The sequence below is a fragment of the Pongo abelii genome, chromosome 17, assembly GCF_028885655.2.
Source record: "Pongo abelii isolate AG06213 chromosome 17, NHGRI_mPonAbe1-v2.0_pri, whole genome shotgun sequence".
Taxonomy (NCBI): Eukaryota; Metazoa; Chordata; class Mammalia; order Primates; family Hominidae; genus Pongo; species Pongo abelii.
Genome location: NC_072002.2, coordinates 19,854,249 through 19,866,972, shown reverse-complemented (window position 1 = coordinate 19,866,972; position 12,724 = coordinate 19,854,249). Strand labels below are relative to the sequence as shown.

The window sequence follows — 12,724 nt, the reverse complement described above, 5'->3', positions numbered from 1 at the left end:
TGCTGTGACTCACTGGGTAAGTCTCTTGCTCTCCTTGAGTCCCATATCTTCGTTGGTAAAATGGAGAGGTAGAGCTATTGTTAGGTTTTGAAGGCAAGGCAAGGGTTAAAGAAAGACAGAGAAAGACAGTTGGCAGCTTCAACAGCAACACCTTTATTGCCAACAAAACCCTGTGGAGGGGTAAACCAGCTTAGTGTCAGCACCAACTGCCGCTCACAGGCTGGGGTAATCATGGGACTGGGAGGGAGGGGTCTGGGTGGTAGAGCTTGCTGCCCAGCAGGATATGGCAAGGATGTCCCTGCATTCAGGCTGTTGGGCCTTTGCCCGGGAGGATGTGGTAAGGATGTTCCTGCAGTCACGTGGTTAGGAAGGATGTTTCTCACAGCCTGAGTTCCCATGGAACGTTTCATTCTGACCAGGGGCTGCAAAATGGCTGGGGGTTTACAAAATGATACAGGTTAGACTAACAGTAACATCTCCCAGGTATATGGTTCTTCAAAGTAAACTTCTCTTTAGCATTTACAGTGTACCAGACAGGGTGCCAGGACCCAGGCCACAGGGGGAACAGGACAGATGAGGCCCCTGCCATCCTGGTGTTCATGTCTGATGAAGGAAGCTAACACGTCATAAGACCAGGTCAGATGGTGGTGGTAATAAAAGACATTACCAGACTGAGAGGAACTAGAAAAACTGAGGAAGCTGTTCCAAACACAGTGAAAGGGAGAGACCCCTCGAAGAGGTGACTTTTGAGCAGAAGCCTGAGAGATGTGGAGGAGGCAATGGAGAAGGACCAGCCCCTGGAGCCATCCCAGCTGTAAAGACCCAGCACCAGGTGGGCAATCAAATGTCCTGACCTGTGTGTCCTTCATGCTTCCTTCCTCAGTGGTGCACAAAGAGAAACATGGGGCAATTTTGCACAGGGTCCATGGAGGAATCAAGAAGCAGCTGTGCTGCAGAGCTGGGGTGGGGATGAAATCTGGCCCAACAGTGAAGCTAGAAGCAGGTGCTTCTTACCACTGACCGCAACACAGGTCATGAAGCATAACCAGCCCCTGAAGGCACATCCATGGCCAGACCAGCTGACCAGGCTGTCAACATCTTAGTAGAGATCCCAGCAGATCAGATGAGCTGGTTAGGGGGAAAAAAAACAGGAAAGCTTCAGAAAATTCCAGAGGACACATGACACTTAGCATGAACTTCCCCCAAGTGGGATCTGTTTGGCATTGCTGGTTCTAAAGAGTTGGTACCACCACTCCCACCTGCCCGTTACCCCACCAGGGAAACACTCAGGGTACGGTCCACAGAATCAATCCCTGTGGAAGGGAAAAGGGTGTTTCTCATCCAAAACCAAGGGAGGGGACCCAGAAAACCACTCATAAGGAGCAGAGGGGCCTGCAAGGAGAGACAGGTTTCTGCTGCTCCTTTGGGTATCTGCTTCCCAGCGGGAAAGGGGACCATGCAGGATAGAGGGGCCAAGGGGACCCTGGGCTGTGGGGCTAGGGGGGCTGCTGCTGACTCACTGGTGGAGGTGAGCCACAATACGAGGCTTAGAACCCCTCCCTGCAGCCTCTCCAGTCTAATAAGGGGATGGTAGTATGGTCAGCGGGGGCATCCGGACTCAGTCAAAGGGCACAGGGAGTGATGTCTCCTCTGGCCTCCTCTTTCAGCTGCAGATTCTCCCTATGAGTTCCTGAAAAAGCTTCTCTGTGGCTCCACAAGCCTGGGGGGTGGTGACAGTTTCCAGATGGCCCTAACCCCAGGGCCCTGTGCCATCCTTCCTGGTTCCCCCTGGCCCTGCCCACACCTTTGTAAACAGGTTTTTCTTAATGACCCTTCAGCTGCTTTGAGGTCCCTCCCAGCACCTGACTGTCACATTGCCCAAAGGGACCAGGCTTCTCGGCACAGGAACTGAGGTTCCTATAGGCACAGAGAAAACACTGTCCGAACGTTGGAATGGAGTCGGGAGTGGGAAAAAGAATATTTGTTCTCAATGCTTACACTTACCAATTGTTTCCTTTTATCACATGAAGACTGTGTGTCATTTTGAAGTAGAATTAGTAATCTACATAATTACAAATTATGTTCTTAAAAGAAACTGCTCAGTGCCATGCTTGACACAAGGTGGAACTCCAGGATGAGATGCGTGAGAAGCCAGGGTGCCATGGTTACAGACAAGGACTCTAAGTGCAGACTGCTTGGTTCAAACCTGCACCAGCAGTATGAATTTTGGCAACTCTCTTGTATTGCTCTTTGCCCCAGTTTTTTTTCACCTAAAAACTAAAAGTAAAAACAAGGTTATTGTGAAAATTAAATGAATTAAATAAGCAAAGCACCTACAACAACACCCCGAGGCACACAGTCAGCACTGAGCATGTTTTTCATTATTACTCTTAATGAGGTAAGAGTGAGAACACAGGCGCCAGCCAAGAGCCTCTGGCACAGGTATGAGATGAAACTTTTAACATCCTCCATTCATTCATTCGACCCTGATAAGAGGGGAGTCTCATGCAAGAGGAGCAAGCATTCACCTTGGGACAAGACAGGCAATGGTCAAAGTTGAACTCCACCACTGTTCAGCTGTGTGACTTTGGGCAAGTGACTTTCCCTCTGATCCTCAGCATAATGACAGGTCTATGAGGATTGTAGAAGCTGACAGAAAAATGTGTGTCTTAGTTTGAGTTTCCTGGAAGTAGATTCAGAGGAAAAGATTCAGATACAAAAATTTTATTTGGAGATGACTCTCAGACAGTAATTCTACTGCCAGTTCTTCCTTAGGGTGGTAATCCCAGGAAATACCAGAAGAGGAGTGGGAAACTGAGACAGGAAAGGAATGCAGCAGTTAAAGGGACCCTCATCAAGAAAGTTTCCACTGTGGCAGCCAAGACTCAGCCCTGCCAGGTACTTCTGAGAGACAGCACAGAACATGTGTCTCAGAGTCATCCCACCCAGAGCAGGGAGCTGGGGTATTTATCCACCAATACCCACCAGTCACTCCTCAGGGCTCCTTCCAAGGACATGATTCCTCCTGAACGCCCTGCCTGCACTGCACTGCAAGGGTCAGAACTTGGGTTGAGGGCAAGGGAGCTGACAGCACCTCTAAGCAATGAGCAGGAACACAGGCTGGTGTGGACTGTTTCAGTCACTCAGTGACTCCAACACACACACACACACACACACACACACCCCACACTCCGACACAACACAGGGCATATGTACATCCACATACATGCATACATGACTGTTACCCACTTATATCCTGGTGAATCCATGGGATAGATGATAAGGTGGGAATCAGAGGGAAGAGCAAAATAAAGGGTAGTGGAGGTCTTGGGAACAAAATGCAAATTTAGGCACAAAATCAAGGGGGAAGAGGAGTGGTCTGGACACCAAATGCCTGCTGGGTGGCACCTGCTCTGCATTCACTGTGAGGCATTTCCCAAGCAGATTTGTGAGGTAGAAGAAATTCCCCTCAATTTACAGGTGGCAGAAATGTAGTTCAGAAAAGAAAACTGATTTTACTAATGTCTCATAGAAAGTTAGTGGGTGATAGATATGGACTCCCAGACCTTTCTGTCCACAGAGCCTACAAATTCTCCCTTGCTAGGCAGGCTGCATACCAGGCCCTGCTTCTGGGCTCTGCTCCTTTTCCTGTTAGGCAATCATGGAAGAATTGACAAAAACATTTTCCCCCTTCACCACCTGGAGCAGAGCCAATGAGAGGGGCTGGGGAACAGGCCATGAGGCTCTGCACCCACCATTCAATGTCTTCAGGACTGTGGCTCCTCAGGACTCTTGCAACACGTGCTGGCAGCACTCCTGGTGTCTAGGTGTCTTGTGAGGTTGTACAGGATCAAGTAGAGGCCACTGGCTGTGCTGTCATATCCTAACAGGCAGCCATGCAGGCTTGGGTCTCTTGGTTGCTTCAGCACCACAGGATGGACAGCGGCAATGCAGTGAGGCCCTTGGTAGAACGGGAGGAGGGAAAGAAAGGGCAGAATGGAGTGATGTAGGGTCCATCCACCATGTCGCTGGATGGAGAGACCCCTGTTCTCATAGTAGCCCCACACCGGGACCACCGGCACTCACGAATATGCCAGCTTCCATTTACATGTCCTCATCTGACAACTCCTTCCCATTTTCATCCTGGAGACAAGATCTCTGAACACACTAGCTCTCAGGGCACCTGAGTGTAACCTGAGACAGTCTCTGGAGACCATTCATCCAAGCAGGATCCTTCCCTTGCCATCTCCAGACCTGCCCCACAAGCTCCCTCCCTGGTCTCCTGGCTCTTGTTCACTCCTTCCAGGCAGACATCTACAGTCATCTCTAACACGTATCTGACTGTCCCTCCCTTATCCAGCACCTTCCATGGCTCGCCAAAGCCCTCCAGATCAAGTTCAAGCTCTTTGATCAGACACTTGATCTCAAGCTGCATTCTATCTCCTCAATTAAGATCCCGGAGACGCCCACCTTGCTCATCACAAGTGCATCAATAAAGTCTGAAATCTTGAACGTGGTCTTGACCTTGAGGAAGTCATCAACACCCTGGCTAGTGAGGGTGCATTGCTGCTCCAGGATAATGGTGTCTGAAGTTGTGCACCAAGTCACAGGCCCTGTAGAAGCATCACCCCTCAGGAATGGGTAGTACAGGAAGTCCATGCACAGGAAGATCTGCTGGTGCTGTTACACTATGAGGGCACTAAGCTCCAAGATGGTGGAAATATATTCACTGGATTCCTGCAGGGTGAGGCTGGGGAGAGGAAGCAGCTCCATAACACATATGAAACCCTGGAAGCACTTACCAGCCAAAATCTCAGGACAACATTGCACCCAGAAATGTGTGCCCTCTGATCACACTTCTCTCTGCCTCCCACTCTGAGCTCCCTCTGGAACCCACATGCCCAGCCTGGACCAGAGCTTGGAGCCCAGCAGGTGTTCAGTACATGGTGTTGACAGCTCCCTGGGCCAGGAGAGCCCTTGGTGGCTCTGTGACTCCTCCTGTGGAACCCCTGTCTTTGCCTTGGGACCTCCCAATTCCCATAGGAAGCCCCCATGGCTCGGGATTGCCCCACCAGCCCTGGGATCCTCCAACCCCATAAGCCTTACTTGATACCTTAGCCCTCCCAGAACATGACATGTTTCTCAGAAGGTGACTTATCTCCAGGGCCATCTGTGGATGTTTGCTGGGGACCTCTTGCTGTTCTCCTTTATGATCTGTAGGGCAGGGCCAAAAGGAGAAACCAGCCCAACCTCAGAATGAACAAAAGGCTCACTGCCACAATGACAACCACCAGTCAGCAGTGCTTCTGGAAGGAAAGGAGGTTTCATTCTGCAGAAAGCTCCTTGTTTGGCTTCTTTCTAAAGCCAGGGAGGGGTACCAAGCCAAGCTTACCCGTGGTGCCTATGTTACCATCTGTGCCTAGGATGTGCGACGGGCCCCTGCTCCCACTGCAGGGTTGACAGTCCCTCCAGCTGGAGACCTGGGCTCCTGACACAGCCTGGCCTGTTTGTCTTGCTCTGGATGAGTGTGGAAAGGCTGTACCTGCTATTTCTCTAGGTCCTTGGTTTCCACCTTCTAGACATCCAGCAGGAGTGACCATGCCCAGCTCCACACCTGAAAGGGGACTCCCTTGGGGAGCAGCTGAGGACCGGGACTCCCCTCCCACGATTCAAACAGTGGATGAGTGCTCAGCGTTGGGAGCTCGGATCTGGACCTATTTTTTTCATTTAGATCACCAAGAGACAACCCCTAACCCCTGGGCTAGGGATGGTGAAAGCTCGGGCATGAGATTCTCTTCCAGCAACGTGATGCTTGGAGGGACAGGCCAAAACCTGGTGACCAGGTCTGCTGTCCTCTGGGTAAGGACAGTGTGCCACTCACCCTCGGAGAGGCAGGTGGTGCCAGGCCACAGCACTGGGTGCCTGTACCCCTGCCTCTGCAGACACCAGTCGTGGAAGTCCCGCCCTCTCCACATTACCTTCTTGCTGCTCCTAGATTTCTTCTAGTCATTAAGCACTTTGAGTCATTTTTCTGTGCATCCAATCTGATATTTTTGTTGTCAGATGAAACACAATAAAGTAAGCTGAGCCACCAGGATTCCTGGAGGGGACCTTGGATGCTGGGTCTTGGGCTCCAGAGCCCTGATGGGACTGAACCAGAAGTAGCCAGGGAAGTACAAACACTGGGGCTGAGCCCCTATGACACAATGGACATTGTTGGCCTGGCCTTATGGCCCCAAGACACGCTGCCCTCAGGCCACAGACACCATGGGCTTTGGTCAGGTCCCAGCCTCCCAATAGTGTCCTGGCACTAGTGGGTTCTGACCCATGAGCCACAACCACAGTTCTGGGTTTGGGGTTTGGTAAAACCACCTCAGGGATGGAGTTCTGGGGTTGGGTATGGCAGGAACCATGGTGACTCCCAGGGATGGTGTGTCACTCCTACTTGCCACCAAATGTGCACACAGGCTGTCCCCCGAGACCAGCCCCTCCTACTGGACAGAATGAAGGAAGTCAGGGAACAGGCAGGGTGGACAGCTGGGGTGCAGGGAGAAGCAGGTGCATGCTGGGAGGTCAGGCTCTGTGAGGGCTGCGGGGACGTCAGGTGGAGTGGACTCCAGGTGCACCCTCAGTGCACTGGTCAGGTCTCAGTCCAGTCCCTCTGGACCCCGGCTGAGAGATGTGGTCACTCCCTGGGGGACTGCTCTCAGGCCCTGGCCACCCACCCTGGGCAGCACCGTCCCATCCCAGGACTGGACTTTCTGAGTCATGAGACAGGGCAGTGCTGCCCAGGCCTGACAGACTAGGAGGACCTGCCAAGTCCTCCATCCCTAGACCAGCCTCACACACAGCAGGGACAATCTCTCACCTTCACCTTCAGGACACTGACTGATCCATCTCACTCTAAGGCAACCAAGGCAGAGCTGAGGACCTGTGCCAGGCTGGGAGCCAATCCCCTTCCTAAGTGGGCCTGAGGGAAGCGCCATCCCTGTCCCAATCCGCCGCTAGTTTCAGCCCAGGAGACATAGGGAAGGGAGGATGGGGACTCCCTGACGGCTGATACTGGAAAAGTGGGACCTTGGAGAAGAGGGAGTGCAGGGCTGGCAGGGGATGTTCCAGGCCCATAGAGAGCTCAGGCTGTACCGTGGGGCTGCCCCTCCTGGGCTGGAGGCTGTGCCCTCTGCAGGAACTGAGAAAGTCCAGTCCTGAGATTGGACAGCACTGCCCAGGGTGGGTGGCCAGGGCCTGACAGCAGTCCCCCAGGGAATGACCACATCATCTGGCTGGGGTCCAGGGAGCCTGGGGTGAGACCTACCCAGTGCACTCAAAATGCACCTGGAGCCCACCCCATCTGATGCCCCCACAGCCCTCACAGGGCCTGACCTCCCAGCATGCACTTGCCTCTCCCTGAACCCCAGCTACCCACCCTGCTTGTTCCCTGGCCTCCTCCATCCTTTGCAGCCCATAGACTGTGAGCATCTCTCCAGCCACTCTGGCACTTCCTTTACTTTTGTCCTGTCAGAATCTCTGAGCATGATCTCTCAGGTCCATCCAAACACATGCTTTGTCCACTTTTGACTGGGCCCTTGGACACCACTGGGCTATCCCAGCTGTCCACAGGGCCTTCAGTAATGCACATTGCACCTGGCTTATCCAAGCGGTGCTCAGCAGCCCCCACTGACCAGGTCCCTGCTGACCAGACCCCACACATCCGGTCCTCCCTGACAACACCCTCACTGATTAGACCCTCATGACCAGGCCCCACTAACAAGGCCCCCACTGCCAGGCACACAATGACAAGGACTCCACTGACCAGGACCTTACTGACAAGGCCTCAATGATCAGGACCTAATTGACAAGGCCTCATGGACCAAGTCCTTACTGAGAAGTCCTCACTGACTAGGTCATTATTGACAAGGCCTCACTGATCAAGTTCCACTTATCATGACCTCATTCCCTGGCCCCAAATATGAGGCCCCACTGGCCAGGCCTCCAGGGAACAGGCTGCCACTGATCAGGCCCCTACTAACCAGGCCTAAGGTTACCAGATGCCCCTGACAGGGACCCTAGTGAGTAGACCCCACTGAACAGGCACCAAATGCTCAGATCCCCGCTGACCAGGTCGCCCCGTAGACCAGTGCTACAAAAGTCACCACTGACCAAGTCCTCTCTGACCAGGCCCCTACTGATTAGGTCCCACTGACAAGGCTGCCCTGACGAGGGCCCCACTGACAAGGGCCTCACTGATGAGGACACACCCACAAGGCTCTGCTGACTAGGTCCCATGTTCCCAGTCCTCCATTGAATAGCACCCCTTGACCTGGTCACCAGTGCCCCAGCCCATGCTGACCAGGCCACCACTAAGCCCCAGCTGACCAGGTCTCCACTGATCAAGCCCCACAGCCCACGTTTGCACTGACCAGACACCAAACAACTGGCAGCCAATAGGTCCCCACTCACCAAAACCCCCACTACTAGATCCCCCTAATGAGACCCCCTCTAAGCAGAGCCCTGCTGACCACGATCCCACTAAATAGGCCTTACTGACCTAGGTCCACTGACCAGGCACACAGTGATCAGGCCCCTCCTAACCACAACAGAAATCCAAGTGGCAATGAAATGTTTCGTATGGCAGAAGTTGGAGCAAGACAGAGAGAGGAAAGAGGTGCCACAGCCCGTTATACAACCAGGTCTCACGAGAACACACTACCAGGAGATCAGCATCAAGAAAATTAACCATTGGTAAAGGATCCACCACACACACCACCGCCTACTGCTTCCAGGCAGAAGCCTCCTGCACAGGCAGAGCCTGTTGGGAAACCTGTATTATGGCAGTGAAGAAGGAAAATATGGGCTTGGATCCCCCACACAGGAGGCCACCATCCTCCAGACCCAATTCATAAGCCCACCAACAGCTCACACCCTCAGTATGGAAAAGCAACAGGCAATACCAGCCCAGCCCATGAGAGCAGCCATGGGGGCTAAAGCCTGCAAAGCCACAGGTGCACTGCCCTGGTAGAGGTTTCCCATGAGCCTCTGCCTCTGCAGCATGCTGCTGCCCCTTCCTACTACCCCCCACCCTCCCACCACCCTACTGACAACCCACTCCTCCTGACACTACCCACTTTTTTTCCTTCCAACCCCAACCCCCTCCCATCCATGATTAAATCACCTACCACCAGCCCTCACCTCCAACATTCAGTATTACAATTCACATGAGTTTTTGTAGGGAAACACAGCCAAACCATATTATTCTGATCCTGACCCCTCCTAATCTCATGTCCTTCTCACAGAGCAAAACACAATCATACCTTTTCAAAAGTTGCCAAAAGTTGCCAAAGTCTTAACTCATTCCAGCATTAACTCAAATGTAAAAAGTTCAATGTCTCATCTGAGACAAGCCTACAGTCCCTTTTGCCTGTGAGTCCCTGAACTTAAAAGGACATTCTTTTCGTTCAAGATACAATGATGGTACAGCCATTGGGTAAGCTTTCTCAATCCAGAGGGAAGAAGTTTCCCAGCAAAATAACACAGATGGGACCAGAGGCCCAATGCAAGTCCAAAACCCAGGAGGCCAGAAAGCATTCAGTCTCACAGCTCCAAAATCATGAACAGAACTCACTCTCACAAGGACAGAAATGAGGAAATTGTGTTTAATCATTTGTGAAGGATCCACCCGCCACCATCACTTGTCACCCCTCAACCCCAACACAATCCCCCCATTCTCCCTATCCCCCACCTTCCAATCCCCACTCTCCACCATGATTAAATCACCTTCCACCAGGCCCCACCTTTAACATTCCCCATTACAATTTCACATGAGTTTTGGTAGGGACACAGAGCTAAATTTTATTATTCTGTCCCTGGCTCCACAAATCTCATGTCCTCACATTGTAAAATACAGTGATGCCTTCCCTACAGTCCCCCAAAGTCTTATATCATTTCTGCATTTATACAAATGTTCAAAGCTTAAAGTCTCATCTGACACAATGCTACAGACCCTTAGGCTCATGAGCCTCTGTAATATAAAGCAAGTTCACTACTTCCAAGGTACAATGCTTGTACAGGTAATGGGTAAGCATTCCCAGCCAAAAGGAAGAATTTTGCCAGAAAGAACAAAACGCAGAAAGAACTTACAAGACCCATGAAACTCCAAACCCAGAAGGCCAGTTATTCAACCCTACAGCTCCAAAATCACCCTTTTTGAAACCTTGTCCCACATCCAAGGCACAGGGATGTGAGGGCTGGGCTCCCAAGGCCTTGGGCAGCTCTGCACCTGTGGCTTTGCAGGGTTTATGCCCCACAGCTGCCTTCATGGGCTGGGCTGGTGTTGAGTGCCTTTAGCTTTTCCCCACTGATAGTACAAGCTGTTGGGGGGGTCTATTAATCTGGGATCTGCATGATGGTGGCCTCCAGTATGGGGGTTCCAACCCCATATTTTCCTTCTGCACTGCCCTAGTAGAGGTTTCTTATAAGGTTCTGCCTTTCTGGAAGGCTTTTGCCTGGACACCCAGACATTTCCATATATCTTCCAAAATCTATACAGAGGTTCTCAAGCCTCTAGTCTCATGCTGCATCCAACCAGTGGCTTAACACTATGAGGAAGTTCATGAGAACTCACTATCATGAGATCAGCATCAAGAAGATGGTGTTTAATCATTGGTGAAGTATCCATCCCCCAACCCAACTCCACCCCTTACTCTTTCCAGGCAGAAGCCCGATGCAGAGGCAGAGCCTCATAGGAAACCTGTACTATGGCAGAAGGAAAATATGAGCTTGGAACCCCTATGCAGGAGGCCACCATCCTCCGGACCCCAGATTCATAGACCCACCAACAGCTCGCACCTTCAGTATGGAAAAGCTACTGGCACTCAACACCAGCCCAGCCCATGAGAGCAGCCATGGGAGCTACATCCTGCAAAGCCACAGGTGCACTGCCCTGGTAGAGGTGTCCACAAGCCTCTGCCTCTGCAGCAGATACTACCCCTTCCTACTACCCCCACCCTCCCACAACCCTACAGCCAGCTTACTCCTCACCACCCTACCCAAATTTTTTCCTTTCAACACCACCCACCTCCTATCCATGATTAAATCACCTCCCACCAGACTCCACCTCCAAAATTCAGGATTACAATTCCACATGAGTTTTTCTAGGTAAACACAGTCAAACCATATTATTCTGACCTTGACCCCCACCTGAATCTCATGTCCTTCTCACAGAATAAAATACAGTCATGCCTCTTCAAATGTTTCCAAAAGCCTTAACTCATTCCATCATTAACTCAAAAGTAAACAGTTCAAAGTCTTATCTGATACAAGGCTATAGTCTCTTCTACTTATGAGTCCCTGAATTTAAAATGGAGTTCTTTTCTTTCAAGGTACAATAATGGTATAGGCATTGAGTAAGCTTTCTCAATCCAAAGAGAAGACATTTCCCAGAAAAATAACACAAATGGGACCACAGGCCCAATGCACATCCAAAACCCAGCAGGCCAGTATTCATTCAATCTCAAAGCTCCTAAATCATGAAGCGAACTCACTGTCAGAAGGACAGTATTAAAAAGATGGTGTTTAACCATTTGTGAAGGATTTGCCCCCCACCTCTGCCTTTTACCCCCAACCCCACCGTCATCCCCGCGAATCCTCCCCAACCCCACCCACCTTCCAACCTCCATTCTCCACCGTGATTAAATCACCTTCCACCAGTCCCCGTCTTTCACTTTTCCCATTACAATTCCACATGAGTTTTGGTAGGGACACAGAGCAAAATCACATTATTCTGCCCCTGGTCCCCCAAATCTCCTATCTTTCTCACATTGCAAAATACAATGATACCTTCCCCGCAGTCCCCCAAATGTTAAATAATTCCAGCATTTACTCAAATATCCAAAGCCCAAAGTCTCATCTGAGACAAGGCTACAGTCCTATCTGCCCCTGAGTTTCTGAATTATAAAGCAAGTTAACTACTTCCAAGGCACAATGATTGTACAGGCAATGGGTAAGCATTCCTAACCAATAGAAAAAAAAGTTGCCAGAAAGAAAAACAAAACACAGATGGGACTCACAGGATACATAAACGTCCAAAACCCAGCAGGCCAGTCATTCAATCTGACAGCTCCAAAATCACCCTTTTTGAATCCCTATCCTACATCCACAGCACAGGGCTGTGAGGGCTGGTCTCCCAAGGCCTTGGGGAAATCTGCACCTGTGGCTTTGCAGCATTCAGCACCCGTGGCTGCCTCTCACGGGCTGAGCTGTTGTTGAGTGCCTGTAGCTTTTCCACACTGAGGGTGCAAGCTGTTGGTGGATCTGTGAATCTGGGGTTTGGAGCCTTCCTGTGTGGGGGGGCTTCAACCCTATATGTCCCTTATTTGCTGCCCTAGTAGAGGTTTTCCATGAGGCTCTGCCTCTTGGAAAGGCTCCTGCCTGGACACCCAGGCTTTTCTGTACATCCTCTGGAGTCTAGACTGAGGCTCCCCAAGCCTCTAGCTTCTTGCTCTGTGATCCTGCTGGCTTAACACTATGTGGAAGCCATCAAGGCTTGGAGCCACCTCTGAAGCAGGGACCCAAGCTGTACCTGTGCATCTTTCAGCCACGGCTGGAGCTGGAGCTGCAGGGATGCAGGCAGCAGTGTCCTGAGGATGCACACAGCAGCGGGGCCATGGAGCTGACCCAGGAAAACATTCTTCTCTGCCAGGGCCTGTGACAGCAAGGGCTGCCACAA

The 12,724-nt window shown here is 51.4% G+C and overlaps 1 long non-coding RNA gene across 2 annotated transcripts; it reads right to left on the bottom strand.

Moving 5' to 3' along the window:
* Nucleotides 1-297: 297 nt before the first annotated feature.
* Nucleotides 298-6,374, bottom strand: LOC129051487 (uncharacterized). 2 transcript variants are annotated; one of them, XR_010137533.1, is made up of 8 exons: nucleotides 5,979-6,374; nucleotides 5,114-5,614; nucleotides 4,471-4,750; nucleotides 3,756-3,961; nucleotides 2,529-2,683; nucleotides 2,005-2,277; nucleotides 1,015-1,128; nucleotides 298-433 (listed from the first exon to the last, which is right to left on the bottom strand). It is a non-coding gene; the product is annotated as an uncharacterized LOC129051487 (long non-coding RNA). The 2 variants fall into 2 exon arrangements; XR_008515770.2 differs by having other exon boundaries at nucleotides 5,114-6,360.
* Nucleotides 6,375-12,724: the final 6,350 nt, after the last annotated feature.